The following is a 20,423-nucleotide window of genomic DNA, read 5'->3' as shown; positions in this document are numbered from 1 at the left end:
AATTGGTAAAAATAGGTTTTCGACTAAACATCTCGTTAACAAAAATAGATATCGAAATAAAACTATTTCATTATATGCAAAATATTGTTGGTAATTTTTAAAATCGACAGACGGAAGTTATCAGTGGGGGTCGCATCCAAGCCTATTTTTTAACTGTCATCTGTAATCGATCGATCGAAAAAGCAATGGTGAATAATTTAGGTTAGATGATGTTACAATGATGCTATTAAATTTTATAAAATATTATGTTGGAGTAAAAAGAAGACCCATGCAGAATAGCAAGCAATTTAACAAACAGCACAAATGTATTTGTTTTCTGGAAACAAGTTCGTAGCATTAATTGAACGAGTTACACCATAAGCAAAACCCTAGATGCTGCTGCTTTGGGTGATCACTTTAAAACATTGTTCATGCACTTAGTTCTTCGAATTCGGCCCAATCTGGTTCTACTGGCTTCGAAGATTTTTGGAAACACAAATCACAGTTGCAGAAATATACGCAGTGATAAAAGATATCAAAGATGGCAAAGCACCCGATTTGGATCGCACTCCTAGAGCGTTTTATAAGAATAAAAACTGTACTACCCGTGGCATAATGGTTAGTGCGTTGGACTTTCTAGATTGGCAGTTCAGCTTATCTACCATGCCAGACGACGAACTGTGGGTAGGCGACTCATGTACAATCGGCACGAGGCGGAGCAGAGCTCCTTCGGTTCAGTAGGTCTGAACTGATAGGGTGCAGCAGGAGAACCAGTTTTGGTAGCTTCAATCGGCACTTGATAGTGGGTAGTCGGGATGGGGTTTTAAGCCTTGGCGGGTTTACATAATTGTTTTATAGTTTTTAAGGGTTTATTTTTAATTAGAATAGGCATGGTGGCACAAAATAAAATAATTACACACAAAATAATTTAAAAAAAATTTAATTTTTTTTTTTCACGGGTACTGCCTCTTCCGAGGAATTGACAAATTCTCCAAGAGTAATTCTTGTCATGAAAATTGATTTCTCAAATTAGCCGTTCGGATTCGGTTCAAAACAATAGGTTTCCTCCATCGCTGACAACAAAGCTCGAGCACAGGAATGGTTGAGAGTTGTAAGTTACTAGGCTCTAGTTTTCGACGGACTATTGCGCCACCTAATTTATGTATTCATTTTTCATACTGTAACAAGTCTTATCAATTACATTTTCGAGAGCGGCGCGGTGGCGTTGTCCCTTGAGAGTTTAAGAAGGCGTTGATATTTGCAATACACGAGAAAAATGATAAAACTTATCCGCGCCTTACAACTTGGATCAAACACACAAATGTTGAAAGAGTTCCAATCACATACATATTTGTACCTAGCATCTCAGGGAAGAAAATGATAGAAGGCCATTGTTGTAAATATTATATTGCAAAGGAATGTCACATACATTTGGAAAAGTTATAAAAATCCTTCTAGAAGGTATGTACGTGGGCTCGTGAAGTTCTGTATGAATGGTTCCAAACTAAGGTGGGAGTGAGACACTCTTAGTCCTTTGCTGTTTGCACTTTTTATCGGGGATGTAAATGAAAAACTACCTTTTGGGATTAAAATTGACAGAATTACCATTAAAGAACTTCTGTTTGCAGAAGACAAAGTAAAGTACTTTCAGCACATTAAGACTACTATTCGTTAAACCTAAATACTAGATTATCTCTTGTTTACTACATAAAACTCAAAAATCATAAGCAGATTACGTAATCAAAATATTAAACACGAATGACACAAACTTGACACAAACGTTTTACGATATCATATCCACATATTAGATGTAAATACTAGGAATAAATACGAAATACAAGCAAAGATCATCTTCATGGATACGTGTAGAGCAGACTACAACCTAAAACAGGCAAAAACTACTTTATTTTTTTTAATTGTGTTGTAAAATTTTATGTTTACTGTTTTGTTAACTTCCCATAGGAAGTTATTGTAATGGGTCCGATTTGTCAAATTGATAATTTTGACATTTCTCGACGTTTCAAGGTCCCTAGAGTCGAAATAAAAGATTTTTAGAAAGATGTCTGTGCGTGCGTGTGTACGTACGTTTGTACGTCCGTACGTCCGTACGTTCGTGACGTTTTTTTTTGTCGTCCATAGCTCAAGAACCAGAAGAGATATCGACTTCAAATAAATTTTGTTATACAGATAAAAAGGCAGAAAGATGCAGAAAGGGCTCTCAAGAAAATTGCGTGGGTGGTTTTTTTACCATAGCAGTTTGAAAAAAAGGTGGAAATTTTGGTTAACCCTAAATATCTTACGAACCAAAACGCTAGAGACTTGAATTAAATTTTATATAATGGATTGTAACGTGATACCAAACAAGTATATTTTTTGAAAAAAATCAATATAACGGTTTTTTTTTTAAATCAATAAAACTGAAAAAAAAAATTTGTCACCTCCAAAATTTTACGACTGAAATATGATTTTATCTCTAAAACAATTTTGTGCAACGAAGAATAATGTTTTTGACATCTGATAAAATTTTGAGAAAAATCTAATTGACAGCTTTTTTTATAAAAAATAAAAATCTAAAAAAAACATTACTCAAAGTTCGTAAAAATTGAATATCGATTCAAATATCTTTTCAAAAACATTAAATTCAGGCTTCAAACTTATTTTATCTTATAAGAAATATTGTTTTCAACATTCTGAAAAATTTTGAAAAAAATCGAATTGACAGTTTTTTTTACAAAAAATAAAAACCTAAAAAAAAAATGTATAAAAGTTGGTAAAAATTGATTTTCGACTCAAATATCTTTTCAAAACTTAGAGATATTGGCTTTTATTTACTTTTATCTTTCAAAAAATCTTGTTGTCAACATTCAGTTAAAGTTTGAAAAAAATCGAATTGACAGTTTTTTTTACAAAAAATAAAAACCTAAAAAAAAAAATTATAAAAGTTGGTAAAAATTGATTTTCGACTCAAATATCTTTTCAAAACTTTGAGATATTGGCTTTAATTGACTTTTATCTTTCAAAGAATCTTGTTGTCAACATACAATTAAAGTTTGAAAAAAATCAAATTGACAGTTTTTTTTACAAAAAATAAAAACCTAAAAAAAAATGTATAAAAGTTGGTAAAAATTGATTTTCGACTCAAATATCTTTTCAAAACTTTGAGATATTGGCTTTAATTTACTTTTATCTTTCAAAAAATCTTGCTGTCAACATTTAATTAAAGTTTGAAAAAAATCGAATTGACATTTTTTTTACAAAAAATAAAAACCTAAAAAAAATGTACAAAAGTTGGTAAAAATTGATATTTGACTCAAATATCTCTTTAAAAATTTTAAGTATTGGCTTTAAAGTAATTTTATCTCATAAGAAATATTGTTGGTAAAATTTAAAAAAAATCGAATTGACAGTTTTTGTTACAAAAAATAAAACTAAAAAAAAAAAACAATACTAAAACTTCGTAAAAATTTACTTTCGACTCAAATAGCTTTTCAAAACTTAAAAATATTGGCTTGAAATTTATTTTATTTCACAGAAAATATTGTTTTCGATATTCAGTAATTTTTATATAAAAATCCAACAGTCCGTTTTTTCATATAAAAAATAAAATCTACAAAAAATAGTTCGCAAATTTGGTAAAAATTGATACGAGTACATAAAGACAAACTTTTAAGCAAGACAAATCGACAGACGGGATGGGAAGTTATCAGTGTGGGTCGCATCCCAGCCTCTTTTTTTATTTTGTTATGAGTGCACATATGCACGGAAACCGAAACGATTATAGATCGTAACAGCGTCACCTCTAGACAACTTAGTAAAACGATCTTGATTGAATTCGAAAGAAGTGCAATTTTTGTAATGTACTTATTTAATTTGAAAGCTTTTTAGTTTTGAAGATAACATCGTTTAAAAGGTGACCCTCATTTACGATGAAAGTACGAAGGCCCAAAATTATCGTTCACTTTAATCAACATAGTGGTCAGTTTTTAGAGCTTCTAGGTCTCGAGGTTTATGTTCGTATGTACTTTTGACGCTAAGTATCCCCACAGACAAAAATCACTGACGTAGAGCTCGAGTGAGAACGACGGGCACACGATTTTGGCGGCATAATCAGATTGTAGCTTTTGAGTATACAAGATTTTGTATGGATGAAGTAAAATATAAATAAAAATCCTAGTAAGGATAAAATGAACAAGAAAGATACACTTTGCTTCAACTGAATAAGCACAAACATTTTTGAAAATACTTTGCTCCGTTCTATTGATACTAACTACTTTCTTAAGATGCTAAGATAAAAATGTACAAAGAATTATCCAAAAACAGCGTCTAATTTTTCTTCACTTTGCATTCTACTATAAACTATAAGACTTTTTTTAAGTAAACTGATAAGATACAAACATTTAAATTGTTAGTGGAACTCGAATACAATTAGTTTCTATTAGGTTTTGTAGTTGGAACTTCCACCTTCAATTTTAATCATTCTGTAAATTAGTAAGGGCATGAATTATGCAGTAATACCAAACTAATACAATTTTGAAATAAAATCAACAAACAGTTTTTTTTTATAAATCAAAAATGTGAACAATAATAAAATTCAGTAAAATTTAAAGAAAAATAAAATTGACTTTTTAATTACAAAAATAATAACCTAAGAAAAAAAAACATTACTAATGATTTTGGACTCAAATATCTTTTCAAAAATTAAAGATATTGGCTTTAAACTACTTTAATGATATAGAAAATATTGTTTTCGACATTTTGTAAAAATAATAAAAATCTGACAGTCAGATTTGTTCATATAAATTAATACTACGTTTCCACCGGGCACTAAACCGAGATTTAGCTAGATTTGTCACAAATCTCCTTGAAATCTCACAGATTTACAATAGAAATTTTAATCTCCTCAAATAAAGATTTCAAATAAAACTCATTGAAATCTACTTGGAAACATTAGTTTGTCAAATCAAACAAACTTTTGTTTCGGAGAATAATTGTTGAACAGACCCATTTAAACGCCAATTTTGTTTATTGCCTCACCATTACGATTCAAATTGAAAACAATAAACAATAAACAACTCAAAAACGAAAACGAAAGAAATCAAAAACGAAATAAAATGTAAGTATACAAAAATAATAAATACATAGGTACAATAATAAAATAAAACTAATAACGATTGGATTAATCTCCTTTTCTTTGGTGGAAACACCTCATGATTTATTTTAAATCATTTGCCTTAAATCTCGGATTATTTTTTGGTGGAAACGTACTATAAGATCTTAAATTCAAAATTTATAAAAATTGATGTTTGATTCTCGATATTTCGTTAATAAATGAAGGTATTAACTTCAAAATGATTTCATTCTGTGATAAATTTAGAAAAAATCTTATCTGTATTTGTTTACATAAGAAATAAAAACTTTCAAGAAACGCTACTACAATTGGTTTTCGACAAAACTTCTAATTAACAAAAGGATTTTGAAACCAAACTATTTCATCATATGCAAAATATTGTTGCCAATTTTAGTTGATTTCGTATAAAAATTCAACTGACAATTTTTTAACAAAATACAAAACAACAAACATTCATATGAATGTTTTGTTAATGTTTTCAGCAGAACAAATTGACAGACCGGATGGGTAGTTAGCAGTGTGGTAGTATCCCAGCCTCTTTTTATTTTCTAAAACCATGAAATCATCAGAATCATAAAAATTTAACAGGCTTCACTTTCCGTTATTCTTCACGGAACGCGATTTTTCTTAAGTTTGGTTCGTTTAATAGGGCGTAAATTATTAATAACTCTTAAAACTGTTGAGCAACTTTATACCAATTTTTAACTTCCCATAGGAAGTTATTGTAATGGGTCCGATTAGTCAAATTGAAAATTTTGACATTTCTCGACGTTTCAAGGTCCCTAGAGTCGAAATAAAAGATTTTTAGAAAGATGTCTGTGCGTGCGTGTATACGTACGTTCGTACGTCCGTACGTTCGCGACGTTTTTTTCGGACTCCATAGCTCAAGAACCAGAAGAGATATGGACTTCAAATAAATTTTGTTATACAGATAATAAGGCAGAAAGATGCAGAAAGGGCTCTTAAGAAAGTGAAAGCATGAGTGGTTTTTTTACCATAGCAGTTTGAAAAAAAGATGAAAATTTTGGTTAACCCTAAATATCTTAAGAACCAAAAACGCGAGATACTTGAATTAAATCTTATATAATATATTGTAACGTGATATCAAACAAATACTTTTTTTTTAAAAAAATCCATTTAACGGTTTTTTTTATAAATCAAAAAAACTCAAAAAAAATTTGTCACCTCCAAAATTTTACGACTAAAATATCATTTCATCTCCAAAACAATTTTGTGCAATGAAGAATAATGTTTTTGACATCTCATAAAATTTTGAGAAAAATCGAATTGACAGTTTTTTTTATAAAAATGAAAATCTAAAAAAACATTACTAATAGTTAGTAAAAATTGAATATCGACTCAAATATCTTTTCAAAAACTTGAAATTCAGGCTTCAAACTTATTTTAACTTATAAGAAATATTGTTTTTAACATTTTGAAAAATATTGAGAAAAATCGAATTGACAATTTTTTTTACAAAAAATAAAAACCTAAAAAAAATGAATTGGTAAAAATTTATTTTCGACTCAAATATCTTTTTAAAACTTAAAAATATTGGCTTCAAACTTATTTTACTTTACAGAAATATTGTTTTCGATATTCAGTAATTTTTATATAAAAATCCAACAGTCCGTTTTTTCATAAAAAATTAAATCTACATAAAATAGTACGCAAATTTGGTAAAAATTGATACGAGTAGATGTAGACAAACTTTTATGCAAGACAAATCGACAGACGGGATGGGAAGTTATCAGTGTGGGTCGCATCCCAGCCTCTTTTTAGTTTTATTTTTGCAACAGAACCAAAATAATGTGATGCAGGTACGAGTCTTTATCGTTTAAGTAAGAGTAAACGCCATTAAAACTTCGGTCAATTGTATCAGTGTCTACAGAATTCCATTTTAGGTTTTAAAATACTACAAAGGCATGTAGATCCACCCATTTGTAGTATAATTTTACATCAGAAATTTCAAACTTGCAGTTTTATTTGGATAATTTTTGTATTTTTTTTCTAACTTCTTGAAGCATCAACAGATTACAGGAAAATGCGCATTATTGGGAAAAAAATGCTCATATGTTTGTGCGTATTCAGTTGAAGTGGAGTGTTAAAGCTTCAACAAGGGAAAAATAAACGTAATATCAAAAGGCTCGTAATGGAGTTAAGAAAGATATATTTCAAGATCAAAGATGGACGGAGATTACAACAAAATGGAAACCGGAAAGCAAAAGATCAACATGACGATCGAACTAGAGATGGAGTGACAATCTACCCCGTGTCAGTTAAGATTGCTTTAATGGTGCGAGAGATTAAGACCTATTAAAAGTCTTGGGGAGGACCGATGCTATAGGAATACTGATTTACCTTACTGATTTCTAACAATTTTCAAATTCAAAACCATAAAATTAACCCTTTAACTCAATCTTAAATTGTTTGTTTACATATTTTTTTTATTTTGCATGTAATTTCAATGCAAAATATAATAATTTTACAAAACCCGGGCTGATATTATTTATCGAGTTTAGAGTCAGAATTTTCTGATTCAAATTCTTGCTGAAATATCTCGAATTTACAAAATCAGTTTTAATAATATTGGGCAGTTCTACTCAGCTCAGTTTTAGTTACCATTTGTAAGCTATCTCATTACTATATTTGCTTTGAGCCCGAAAATGGGTAAACTTGTTGAAAAGAAATGACAAATTAAAGCTTATGTAACATGTGTACGAATAACATAACATAAAGGACCTATATGGTAAGTTTTGCACTCGTACAAAAATTCAAACTCAAATTAAATTAAATTAAAAAAAAAACTATTATAATAATTTTTTTCTGCACGAGCAGAAATTATTGTCTTAAAACAACTTGATAACCAAGAATGTAATTTTTTTTTTGGATTTAAAAAGAATATATTTTTTTTCAAAATTCAATATTTCGAAAATTGGTCATTATTTTCTACAAAAATCAAATTTAAAAAGTAAATTAACAGCTTTTAAGTAACTGCATACTAAATTATTTTTAAAATAAAATTAATAAAATAAAACATATACAAAATTACTTTAAAAACAAAACCGCTCTTAAGATTTTCAAAAAAAAAAAAAAATTTAACACATCAAGGTTTTTCTTGATTATTTAAAAGGCTTTTATATTTTTGAAGACAAACTTATTTCACAGGTACATTTTAAAATATAAGGACTGTTTGTAAATAGAGTCTTTACCGTCATGAACTTGGTTTATTATATATAAATCCCACATTCAACTATGTATAACACAACAAAAATCAATCCCAGCCAGGTTGATCACCGTGGGAAGAGTAGATCAACACCCCCCATATTAGAACAATGAAACAGAAAACTGTACCCACAAAAACCAACACGGAACTCTAAAGATCTGTACTTTCAATGACAGGACACTTTCCTCAGATGAAGAAACAGAAGGAATTGAGAAAAGCGCTGGAGAAAATTAAATGTGACATTATAGGACTATCAGAAACAAGATTACTAGGACAAAAAATAATAAATAATGAACATGATATCTTTTGCTGCGTAGGAGAAACTAAAGGCCTCTACGTTGTTGGATTCCTTATTAAAAAAGAACTTAAAGCAAAAATAACTGACATCAAGCTACATAATAAAAGAAAGTGCAGCATACAATTGAATATAAAAAACACCAAAATGACAATTCAAGTATATGCACCAACAGAAAAAGCTGATGACGAAGAGATGCTAAGGTTCTACAAAAACTTAGAGGAAATATATAAAAAATACCAAATCAGAAGTAATGTATGTGATTGGAGACTTTAACGCTATGCTTGGAAAGAGACAAAACGAAGAAGGACCCTACGGATATGGAGAAAGAAACGAAAGAGGAGAAAGGGTAATACGATCGATCGAAGAGATGAATTTGAAATTTGGTAACTCGTTTTTTAAGAAAAAGGACAACCGAATGGTTAAATAAAAAATGAAATAGACTTGATTCTGACCAACAAAATTGAGACAATCAAAGACATATCCGTGCTCAACAACGTAAAGTTCGACAGGGACCACAGATTAGTAAGAACAGAAATCATTATAAGCCATAAGACACTGAAAAGGAACCGACAAGTCCATTTCATCCCAAAAATGATTCCCGACCAAAAAATAGTAGATTATAACCAAACATTGACAGCAAAGATAAATCAATTATCAACTTCAAAGCGTGAGATACAAAGCATATATGACGAATTAGGAAAAATCATAGAAAAACCCTGCAAAACTATCAATTATGGACACCAAAACATCAAAAGATAAATTATCCAACAATACAAAAATCTTAATCTCAAGAAGAGATACTCTACGAACCAAGCAACAATTACTTGACCAAGAAAAACTGAACTAAAAGAATTAAGAAAAACTATCAAACGATAAATAAGGAAAGATATGAACAAGTTCAACGAAACAATAGCTAGAGATACGATTAGACAAACTAAATCAATAAGGAAAACAAAATCATTACTTAACAGTCAACAGAATTGGATTATTAGCTTAAAAAGCCAAAATGGCAGCAACATAACAAATAGAAAAGAGTTAAACGAAAAATGCTACTTAGTTCTTCGAAATCTATCCTCCTCGCCCAAAGATGTAACCGAAGAAGAAAATATGAAAAACATAAATATCAATCTCCTAACAACGCAAACTCTCATGTTTAGCCAAGAAAATATTGAAAGGACCAGAGACGATTTGAAAAAGGACAAATGCACTGGAAATGATGGAATCTCTGCAGAAATGGTAATATATGGGAAAGAATCGCTTTCTTAAATCTTAACATTTATGTTTAACGAAATCATAAGAACTCAGCTAATCCCTAAGCAATGGAGAGAAACAACCATTACACTTATACATAAAAAAAGGAAAATAAGACGATTTGAACAACTATAGACCTATAAGTAACATTTCGACAATTTATAAGCTGTTTTCAAAAACAATCTACAGGAACATCAAACAAGATTTTAACAATAAACAACCTAGGGAACAAGCTGGATTCAGAGAAGGTTTCTCAACAACAGACCACCTACAGACGATGAATCAACTAATAGAACAATGCAATGATTTTCAACAACCAATATACTTTTTTTCCATGGACTTCAGTAAAGCATTTGACTGCGTTGAACACGAAACAATATGGACATCCCTAGAAAATCAAAATATGGACCCAAACGTTATAAGAACTATCAAAAACATATACAAAAATAATGTAGCACAAATAAAAACAGTGAGTACAGGACGTAACGCACCGTATGATCGAAATTATGTATTGAAGTCAGTTGCTCTTTTTCGAAAAGTGAATAATAAAGAGCTATGTTTGCAAGACATTGACATAAACTCCACAAGAGGAGAGGCTTTAACGAAAAACAACCTGTCAATATAACAGCATGCAATGTCTCTGAGAAAGCAAAAAAACTATGCACTGTGTTTGTTTCGAGAGGAGTTGTTTACATCAAGCGACTAATGAATGAAGATGCTCAACTGATCGAATGTTTGGAGGATATATTGCCAACTCTGAAATATAATGTTTAATATTTAAATACCTACTTATAATATATATATATATATATTTTTTTTTTAATTTCTGCTTTTACTCTATACATTTTTTTACTTTCATCTCTTATTTGTAACATTACTTTCTCATTTCTATTATATTTTTTATTACTGTCTTTAATAAGCTTTACAACTTCAATAATATATACAATTTAGCATACAGTAAATCTTCTTTGTTTTTTCTTTGTGCACTTTGAATTTTATTGTGTTCATTTGCGATGGATGATCTTAATTTAAGCACCATATTTTGAGTGGACATCAAACTGGCCTTAGAGTATCTCACATCAATGCACAAAGTTTGATATGTAAAATTGACGAGTTTCGCTTTACATTTGAAGGTTCTGCGGTTGACGTGGTTTGTGTATCTGAAACTTGGCTTTCTGAATCTCAAAACAACAACATATGCTCTCTCACAGGTCATAATTTATATCGTTCAAATAGAGTACGCTGCAGAGGTGGGGGAGTGGCCGTGTATGTCAAAGAAACATTAAAATCTTGTAACGAAAGTGAAATGGAATTCGCTTTCGTAGAAATTTCGAATGGTGAAGAAAAAATTTTAGTGGGAACAGTATATCGACCCAACAGAACCGTTTTTATTTCTCCTCTTATCTCTACTTTAAAAGAGGTTTCAATTTCGTACTCTAACATAATCCTAAGTGGTGATTTCAATTGCAATATCTTAGAGGAAAATAACTTGTATGACCAATTTCTGACGCTTAATCTATTTTCTGTAAACACATCTGAGCCTACAAATTTCCCTAATAATGGTAATCCTTCATTGTTGGATCTATTTTTAGTATGCGATCGAAATAAAGTTATTCACTACGATCAACTATCTGCTACAGGTTTTTTAAAACACGACCTTATTTTCTTAGTTTATGATTTCCACGTTGAAAGACATAGGCAAAACCATACCATCGAATACAGGGATTCCCGTAATTTGAACTACGCCGCCACCTTGGAACAAAATCTTAATACTGTAAGTTGGAACTCATTGTTAGATATTTCTTCGCCCTCTTTGCAGGTTGAATTTTTTACTGACAAAATTGATGAACTTTATTATAGTCATGTGCCCCTAAGAACTAAAACTTTCAGTCCAAGTAGCAAACCGTGGATAACGAGAAGTATTCTCTCTCTCATTAAAAAAAGAGATTTATTCTTGAAACGCTGGAAATTATTTCGCATTAACAGTTTTATGTAAATTATTCCAAACTGCGAAACAAAATTATTCAGGAGATACGCAAGGCCAAAGCTTAAACATATTCAACACGTTCCAATGCCGCATTGGGAAAAGCAAAGAGATTTGGAAGAATCTGAAAAACATAGGAATACATACAGATTTGCTTGACAAAAATGCCCTAAACTTATCTTTCGTCTCAAGCACGACAGGCACCTAGCATTTTACAGACCGGGTTAATTCATCGGAGAATAATTTATCAAATGCTAGGCCTAATACACCCCTTTTCGACTTCTCTCCCATTACCCCGGAGGATGTAGTTGAGGCCCTTCTATCGATAAAATCTAACGCTGTAGGACTCGATATGATGCCCCCTAAGTTCTAAAAATTGTTCTCCCTACCTTGCTACCATTCATCACACTCATTTTTAACTCCATTTTAAGAACACGTGAATTTCCTTCTCTATGGAAAAAAGCAAAGGTTATTCCTATACGAAAAAATTCCAAAGGAGATGAGTTTAGACCTATATCTATATTGCCTTTCTTGTCGAAAGTTTTTGAGAAAATACTTCAAAAGCAAATAAACGAGTTTCAAACACGGTTTGACTTATTGACCTCAAGACAATCCGGCTTTCGAAAGAAAAATAGCTGCTTGACTGCCTTGTTAAGTGTTTCTGAGGCTATCAGAAAAGCAGTTGATATGGACAACGTTATTTTTCTAATTCTTCTCGATTTCTCTAAGGCCTTCGATATGGTAAATCACAACATTCTTTGCCTTAAGCTCTCAAATTATTTCAAATCTGCAGTCTATCAATTGTTTTCTTATTTAACAGAACGTGAACAGTCGGTTGAACATAATCAACAAAAATCGATCTTCTTATCTGTAGCGAATGGTGTTCCACAAGGGTCAATACTAGGCCCCTTGTTCTTTTCAATGTATGTGAACGAGTTGCCTAAAATTGTAAAAAATTGTTCCATTCGCATGTATGCCGACGACACTCATCTGTAAATAAGTTGTGCCTTAGGGATGATTGAACACTACGTTGCATGTATTAATGAAGATTTAAGAAGAATAAATAAGACCCTGACTTGGGAGGACCATATCAATAGAACTGTGGGTAAGTGTTATAGTGTCCTTCGTATGCTTTGGCCATCTCAATATTTAATTCCAATAAAAATCAGTTGTTTCTGCCTTTATTAACTTACGTTGACTGTGTCGTATTTAACTGTGCTGTTCGATATGTTTATGGACTTCGACGTTTTGATCGAATATCCAATTACGTGATTCAATATCTCGGAATTACATTTACAAATTTTCTTAAATATCGAACTATAACTTTTTTCTCTGATATTTTTCAAACCCGCAAACCTAAATACCTTTATAATGAGATAAGATTCCTAAACCCAAATCGGTTCGCTCAAGTTTTGGTCCGAATTAAAACTGTACTTAACTTAGCAATTAATTACAATTAAAACAATTAATAATACATTTTTTAAATTCATCTTTTTATAAAATTTTATAAGTACGAGTACCTATTCTTATTAATATTTTTGTTATTATTATTCTCTTTCTTTCTTTTTGTAATTTGATGTTTTAACATTTTAACTTATATTTATTGTGATACAAAATGCTGTAGCTGCTGTACACTTTAAAGCTATATTATAAATAAGAATTTATGTTCTTACAATATTAGCTAATCATGATTAATAAATACTAAAAAATAAATTTAAAATAACAAGAGGCGTCAGACAAGGAGACCCACTTTTACCACCACTATTTAGTGCAGTCTTAGAAGATATTTTTCAAAAGATGAACTGAAAGACAAAATATGGTATAAGGATATGTGGACAACAACTTCTAAACAACCTAAGATTTGCGGACGATATAGTACTAATATCTACAAAAGCTAAACATATACAAAAAATGACAACAGAACTTACTAGCTTGTGCAGAAACTATGGACTACAAATCAAAACAACAAATCAAACACAAAAGTGATGACAAACCACATCAGAGAAGATATTTCTGGACCATGAAAAAATAGAATACATAGAGGACTACATATACTTGGGACAACTTAAATCTTTTAAGGACCAAGAAAAAAAAGAAATCAACAGATGCATCACAAACAACTGGAAACAATTCTGGAGCCTCAAACAGATTTTAGATCTGGACCAAAGTGTAGTAACACGAAAATATCTCTTCGACTGCTATTTTGCCGGTGCTTACTTATGGACTACAAAGCCTGAGCTTGACTACGAAATCTCTTGACCAGCTAAGGATCCTCAGAATAGGACCCAGTGAAACGATAAGAAATGAAGACATCCGAAACACTACTCGAACAATTGACGTGATGTATAGGACCAAAAGCTAAAAATGGAGTTGGGCTGGACATATTTCAAGACTACAGGATCAAAGATGGACAAAGTTAGCAACAAAACGGAGACCGGAAAGCATGAGACGAACAGGCCGACCGAACAAGAGATGAAGCGAAGATCGTTGCCAAATAAACGAAAATTGGGAGGCTTACGCCAAAAACTAATAATAAAAATTTAAAAAATAAATAACCAAACATTAAAATATCATTATCTTACTTTTCCATTATATAATTAAAAAGAGGGTGGGATGTGACCCACACTGATAACTTCCCATCCCGTCTGTCGATTTGTCTTGCTTAAAAGTTTGTCTATTTGTACTCGTATCAATTTTTACCAAATTTGCGAACTATTTTTTGTAGATTTTATTTTTTATGAAAAAACGGACTGTTGGATTTTTATATAAAAATTACTGAATATCGAAAACAATATTTCTGTGAAATAAAATAAGTTTGAAGCCAATATTTTTAATTTTTGAAAAGCTATTTGAGTCGAAAGTAAATTTTTACCAAGTTTTAGTACTGTTTTTTTTTAGAGTTTTATTTTTTGTAAAAAAAAACTTTCAATTCGATTTTTTCAAAATTTTATAGAATGTTGAAAACAATATTTCCTATAAGATAAAATTAGTTTGAAGCCAATATTTCAAATTTTTTAAAAGATATTTGAGTCGAAAATCAATTTTTACCATCTTTTGTTAACTTTTGTATGTTTTTAATTTTTTGTAAGAACTGCCTGTTCAATTTTTTTTCAAAATTTTACTGAATGTTGAAAACAATATTTTTTATAAGATAAAATTAGTTTGAAGCCAATAACTACAATTTTTGAAAAGATATTTTAGTCGAAAATCAATTTTTACCAACTTTTATACATTTTTTTTTAGGTTTTGTTTTTGGAAAAAAATTGTCAATTCGATTTTTCTCAAACTTTGTCCTACTGTTGAAAACAATATTTCTTATGAGTAAGAATTAATAAGAAGCTAATATCTTGAAGTTTTGAAAAGATATTTGAGTCGAAAATCAATTTTTACCAACTTTTATTCATTTTTTTCAGGTTTTTATTTTTTGTAAAAAAAAAACTGTCAATTCGATTTTTCTCAAAATTTTACTGAATGTTGAAAACAATATTTCTTATAAGATAAAATAAGATTGAAGTCCAAATTTCAAGCTTTTGAAAAGATATTTGAATCGATATTTATTTTTTTTTATTTTGAGTAATGTCTTTTTTTGATTTTTATTTTTTATAAAAAAAAAACTTTTTTTCTCAAAATTTTATGAGATGTCAAAAACATTATTCTTCGTTGCACAAAATTGTTTTGGAGATAAAATCAAATTTTAGTCTTAAAATTTTGTAGGTGACAAATTTTTTTTTCAGTTTTTTCGATATATAAAATAAACCATTAGATGGAATTTTTCCAAAAAATATATTTATTGGTATCACATTACAGTTTATTATATAAAATTTAATTCAAGTCTCTATCGTTTTTGGTTCGTAAGATATTTAGAGTTAACCAAAATATTCACCTTTTTTTCAAACTGCTCTGGTAAAAAAACCACACACGCAATTGTCTTGAGAGCCCTCTCTGCATCTTGCTGCTTTATTATCTATATAACAAAATTTATTTGAAGTCCATATCTCTTCTGGTTCTTGAGCTATGGAGGACGAAAAAAACGTCGCGAACGTACGGACGTACGAACGTACGTACACACGCGCGCACAGACATCTTTCTAAAAATCTTTTGTTTCGACTCTAAGGACCTTGAAACGTCGAGAAATGTCAAAATTAAATTTGACAAATCGGACCCATTGCAATAACTTCCTATGGGAATATAATTCTATAATAATATTTGTAATTTGTATCATTCTATCAAATAATTTGTAGAAATTGTAATGAAAAAAATTTTTAAAATTGTATCTAAAGATATATTTAAATGTATTTAAAACGATAAGGCAATAAAAAGCTTATGATAATAATAGTAATAAATTGTTTCATTTGCATATTTACTTCCCATAGGAAGAATCGAATCCATTTGTCGAATTGAAAATGTTGAAATTTCACGACGGCAACGTTTCAAGGTTCCTAACATCTAATTTAAATGTTTTTAGAGAAAAGTGCGTGCGTATAAGTATATTTGTACGTTTTAAAAAATAAAAAGAACATATTGGTCAACGAAAGTATCTTTCGAATAAAAAAATATATAACCTGCAAATTGTATTCATCTAGGAATAAAGTTTGTGACATATTGCGAAAAATTATAACGATAGTTTCCCTATTGAAAGAATTAAATATATTGTTTTCAATATTCTATGAAACATTGCTTTGCATTCTGTATTTTAATTTATAAAAATATAATTAAAAGGTTTAAAAAAATACAAACTTCAATAAATTATTTCACAAAATAGGTAGTTGGTTTTAATATAATGCCTCGATAGAAAGATTGAATTTAAAAGGTATATTTGCTTACTCCTTATAATCTTCTAACTGATTTACTTTTTGTTCTAATTTAATTTATTAGTTTTTGAAGCCGTAATAAAAAGTAGACACACACGAACAAAATTAATTTTCTAAAATGTATTGTAAATGTATCTTCTCCAAAGAAATCAACCTCACAATTCAAAGATGTTGTATTAATAAACATTATTGACAATCAAGTTATTCGCTCATTTTATTATGAAGCATTTTTCGAAAAAAAAAGTTAATTTCGATTATTTATTTATACAGAATTACATACATATGTCTATAAAATTTAAATTTTTACTACTCACATCTTAACAAATAAAAGATTATTTTTTTCATTATATCTTTTAAAAAGTGGGAATTCATCACAATAATTGATATTGATAAATTTAAATTTTATTCGGTTTAGTAATTCTTTATTTTTGAAATTCAAAAGACGTTGTTTTCAATAAAAATTTCAAAACTAACAAAACACTTCCTGCGTGTTTTTACTTAAAAGTTACACTACTTCAATGGGTTATAATTGTGTAAAGCTTGACATTTTAATGTAACTTACATAACAGTAACAACTAATTATATAATGAACTCCTATACAAATACAGTTAAAACAGGACAGCTTGACTTTAAATGATCCGCTCTTATGATTATTACCCCACTTAAGAATAAAATAAAAAAATTAAAAAATATAAATTCAGAAAATCGACACGAAAGAACTTTAAGGTGATATTGTACAAATATATTTATAATTTAAATTGTAACTCCCTAAAGAAAACAATTGTTTGTCTTTTTTTAATAACGATGCGGTCCCGAACTGATAGTTAATATATTTTACTTTTACCCGTCTCTTTCCAAGCTGGGACTTTAATTATTTCTTATCGTCGCTACACTTCCATAAGCTTTTCATTATATCCATTTACGACTTGCAACAAAAAACGTTAAAACTGTTGTTAAACGCATTGAGTGGGACTTATACACGATTCTATAATTATTAATAATTTTAATAATTTAAATTTAATTAATATTTTGTTAATTTATATTTAAAGAAAATTCTAAGAAATCTAAGCTTAAGTTAGTAGCTCATCTATAAAAAGAAAAAAAAATATTTTTATATAACATTACCATTTTAATTTCGACAATTCTAGTCTTAATTTTAAACCAGTTCGTTTTTTTGTTTTTATAAACAAATATTTAATTAATAGATTATTTACACATTGAAACTTTAAAAAAGAAAATATTTTAATGGGCACATGTATTTATTTGTTAATGTTTGGAAATAAGGTAATATTACGTTTGCATTATATTTATGTTTTACATATCTTTGTCATCTGTTACTGTCGTTTTGCTACCTTAAGAAAGAAAAAGAAAAAGGTGTAAATCTTCTATTATTTCAAAAGGCCGTGAGTACTGTGTTTAATCAACCATAAAGTGATACAAATTCATAAACGGCTTTTCTAATCCCAGACATTTCTAAATGTTTTATTCCTTAAAGTTTAAATGAATAATTTAGTAAAACATTGAAACAAAATATTTGGAGACCTACCTACCAATTGTAAAAAAAGTAATGATTAGAAGATTAAATGATCTTCTTTTATAATAGTCCATTCACTTTTGGTTTTACTGTCATCAAAATAATAAAAATAAACAAAACACAATCACTTAATTAAAATATCGTCCTTATAGATATACGAATGTACATATGTTAGTTCTAGTCAAATCACATTGACATCACATGAAATGCGCGCATATTTTCACTGTCACGGACTCTGTCAGATGTTTGAAGAAATAACGTAACTACAAAAACACCGCCGGCTTTAGATAAATAAATTCTCGGGAAATATGTAATGCTCAAGTTGATTTGGATCGACGACGACGAGTACGAGACGCAGACGTTGACGTGGACGTGGAGCAAGCTGATAGCGACTCTATCAAACTAAATAGGCGGCAAATTGACGATTATAGCAGCGTGAGTAGCAAATTATAACTGAGAAACTGTGTTACTGAGGAAGGTAGTTTAGAGTGTTTATTGAAAAAGATGGTTAAGAAGTGGCGCCGTAGCGGGTATGGCTGCAAGTTCATCTTCTTTGAAATAGGTTTACTTTCGGGTAGCTGTAGGTGTACGCTTTTTTACGTTTTAAATGGGCTGTTTGCACCTCGTATAATTAAAATAGCTAGGTAATTAGTTTTGTTGCAATTCTGTAAGTTTACAACATCAACAATTGAATTGAGCTCTTTTTATATTAGATGTACCTATTGTTTTAGTAGGATGTGTTTAATGTTCTCGTCAGAAAATTGGAAACGGTCTTCGAGGCTCAATTGATCTATTTAGTTTATTTAAAACAATATTTTAGAAATCCTATAAAAATAAAATTGTTGTTAGTTGGAAAAATAGTTGTTGATTTCAACGAACTCTTTCATGTGATGAATGGAATGATGAACTTGTATCACAATTTATAAATAACATTGAGGTTGTAATTCTATAAAACACATCTCCCTAAAGGTATTCAAGGGCATTCAAACATAAAATTATTAACTTAAACAGGAAAATTAGTGTTTTGTTATTGTGAATGGCTTAAACAAAAGTAATTGACAAAAATTTACAGCTGTTCTGTGTTTGTTTAATGTGGTACCTATAATCGACGAAAGTACCAATATAGAATGATCTGTTATGTTAACAACAAAATAGAAGCATTCTTTATTTTGTTTTTAATATTTTTTTTAATCTTTGACTTATTTTATATATCTACATAGATACAGTGATGGCCAATTCTAAAGCACGAAAAAATATCAATTTATAAATTTTGGAAATAAAAGTTAGTTATGATATTTTTGCAATTTTAATTTTTCTTATTTTAAAAATATTGTTGTATGTTTTTATTTTTTTTTAATTAAGGTGGCACAGGCAGGGATTGAACCCAAGACCCCTTGCATGACAGTCCTACGCACTTTTTTTGTTTTTTTAAATTCATTTTTATTTAAAGCTAGACAAAAATTCATAAAACTAGCCTAATTATCCATAACTTACAACTAACTTAATGGTCCCATACGGACACTCTAAGTTAAACTATAACAGTCCAACGCACTAACGGGTACTACAAAAAAAATTATTCTTATACTTCCTCTAAAAAAAATAAAATTAAAAAAAGGATTAGACTTAAAAATCTCGTCTAGCATGATCCGGCGAAGAGCGGCAAGCCGCGGCTGGGAAGCTTGTCGTGCTTCAATAAGCCATTTATTTCCCTCAAAAATACACGTGCACGACTACGATTTGCCAAAATACTCCTTTACTAAATAATAAATAAATTAGGTGGCGCAACAGTCCGTAGAGAACCAGGGCCTAGTGACTTACAACTCTCAACCATTCCTGTTTGCCAGTAATTGCAGGGATGGAGGGGACCTACAGTTTATATGATGAATCCGAACGGCAAATTTGAGAAAGCACTATTTCATGACATGAATTACTCTTGGAGAATTTGTCAATTCCATTTGTCAAGAGGCAGTACCCGTGAAAAAAACTTTATGTGGCGCAGGCAGAGATCGAACATGACAGTCCAACGCGCTAACCAGATAGAAAAAATAGTTTTTTTTCTCTGGCCCTAACCATCATGCCAAGGGTACTACTTTACTGGACGAGTGAAATGTAGAAGAAGGTCCTTTTTTCGGATGAATAAAAGTTAAATCCTTCAAAACGTCATGCTTCCGTATGCAGAGGAGAATAAATTGTAGATCAGATGATTGATCGA

The 20,423-nt window shown here is 29.9% G+C and overlaps 1 protein-coding gene across 3 annotated transcripts in view; it reads right to left on the bottom strand.

The window, feature by feature from the left end:
• LOC129952786 (synaptic vesicular amine transporter) overlaps positions 1–18,670 on the bottom strand; it is a 73,270-nt gene extending 54,600 nt beyond the window's left edge. The window contains exon 1 of one of the 3 annotated variants that reach the window (XM_056065609.1): positions 18,224–18,670. The gene's annotated coding sequence lies outside the window, so the exon portion shown is untranslated. Of the gene's footprint in view, positions 1–17,239; positions 17,379–18,223 lie in introns of those variants that run through there. The other 2 variants (XM_056065608.1, XM_056065610.1) reach the window with 2 other exon arrangements.
• Between the last annotated feature and the right edge of the window lie 1,753 nt (positions 18,671–20,423).

The sequence above is a fragment of the Eupeodes corollae genome, chromosome 3 (genome assembly GCF_945859685.1).
Source record: "Eupeodes corollae chromosome 3, idEupCoro1.1, whole genome shotgun sequence".
Taxonomy (NCBI): Eukaryota; Metazoa; Arthropoda; class Insecta; order Diptera; family Syrphidae; genus Eupeodes; species Eupeodes corollae.
The sequence above is the reverse complement of the archived record's forward strand: the minus strand, read 5'-3'. Positions and strand labels throughout refer to the sequence as shown.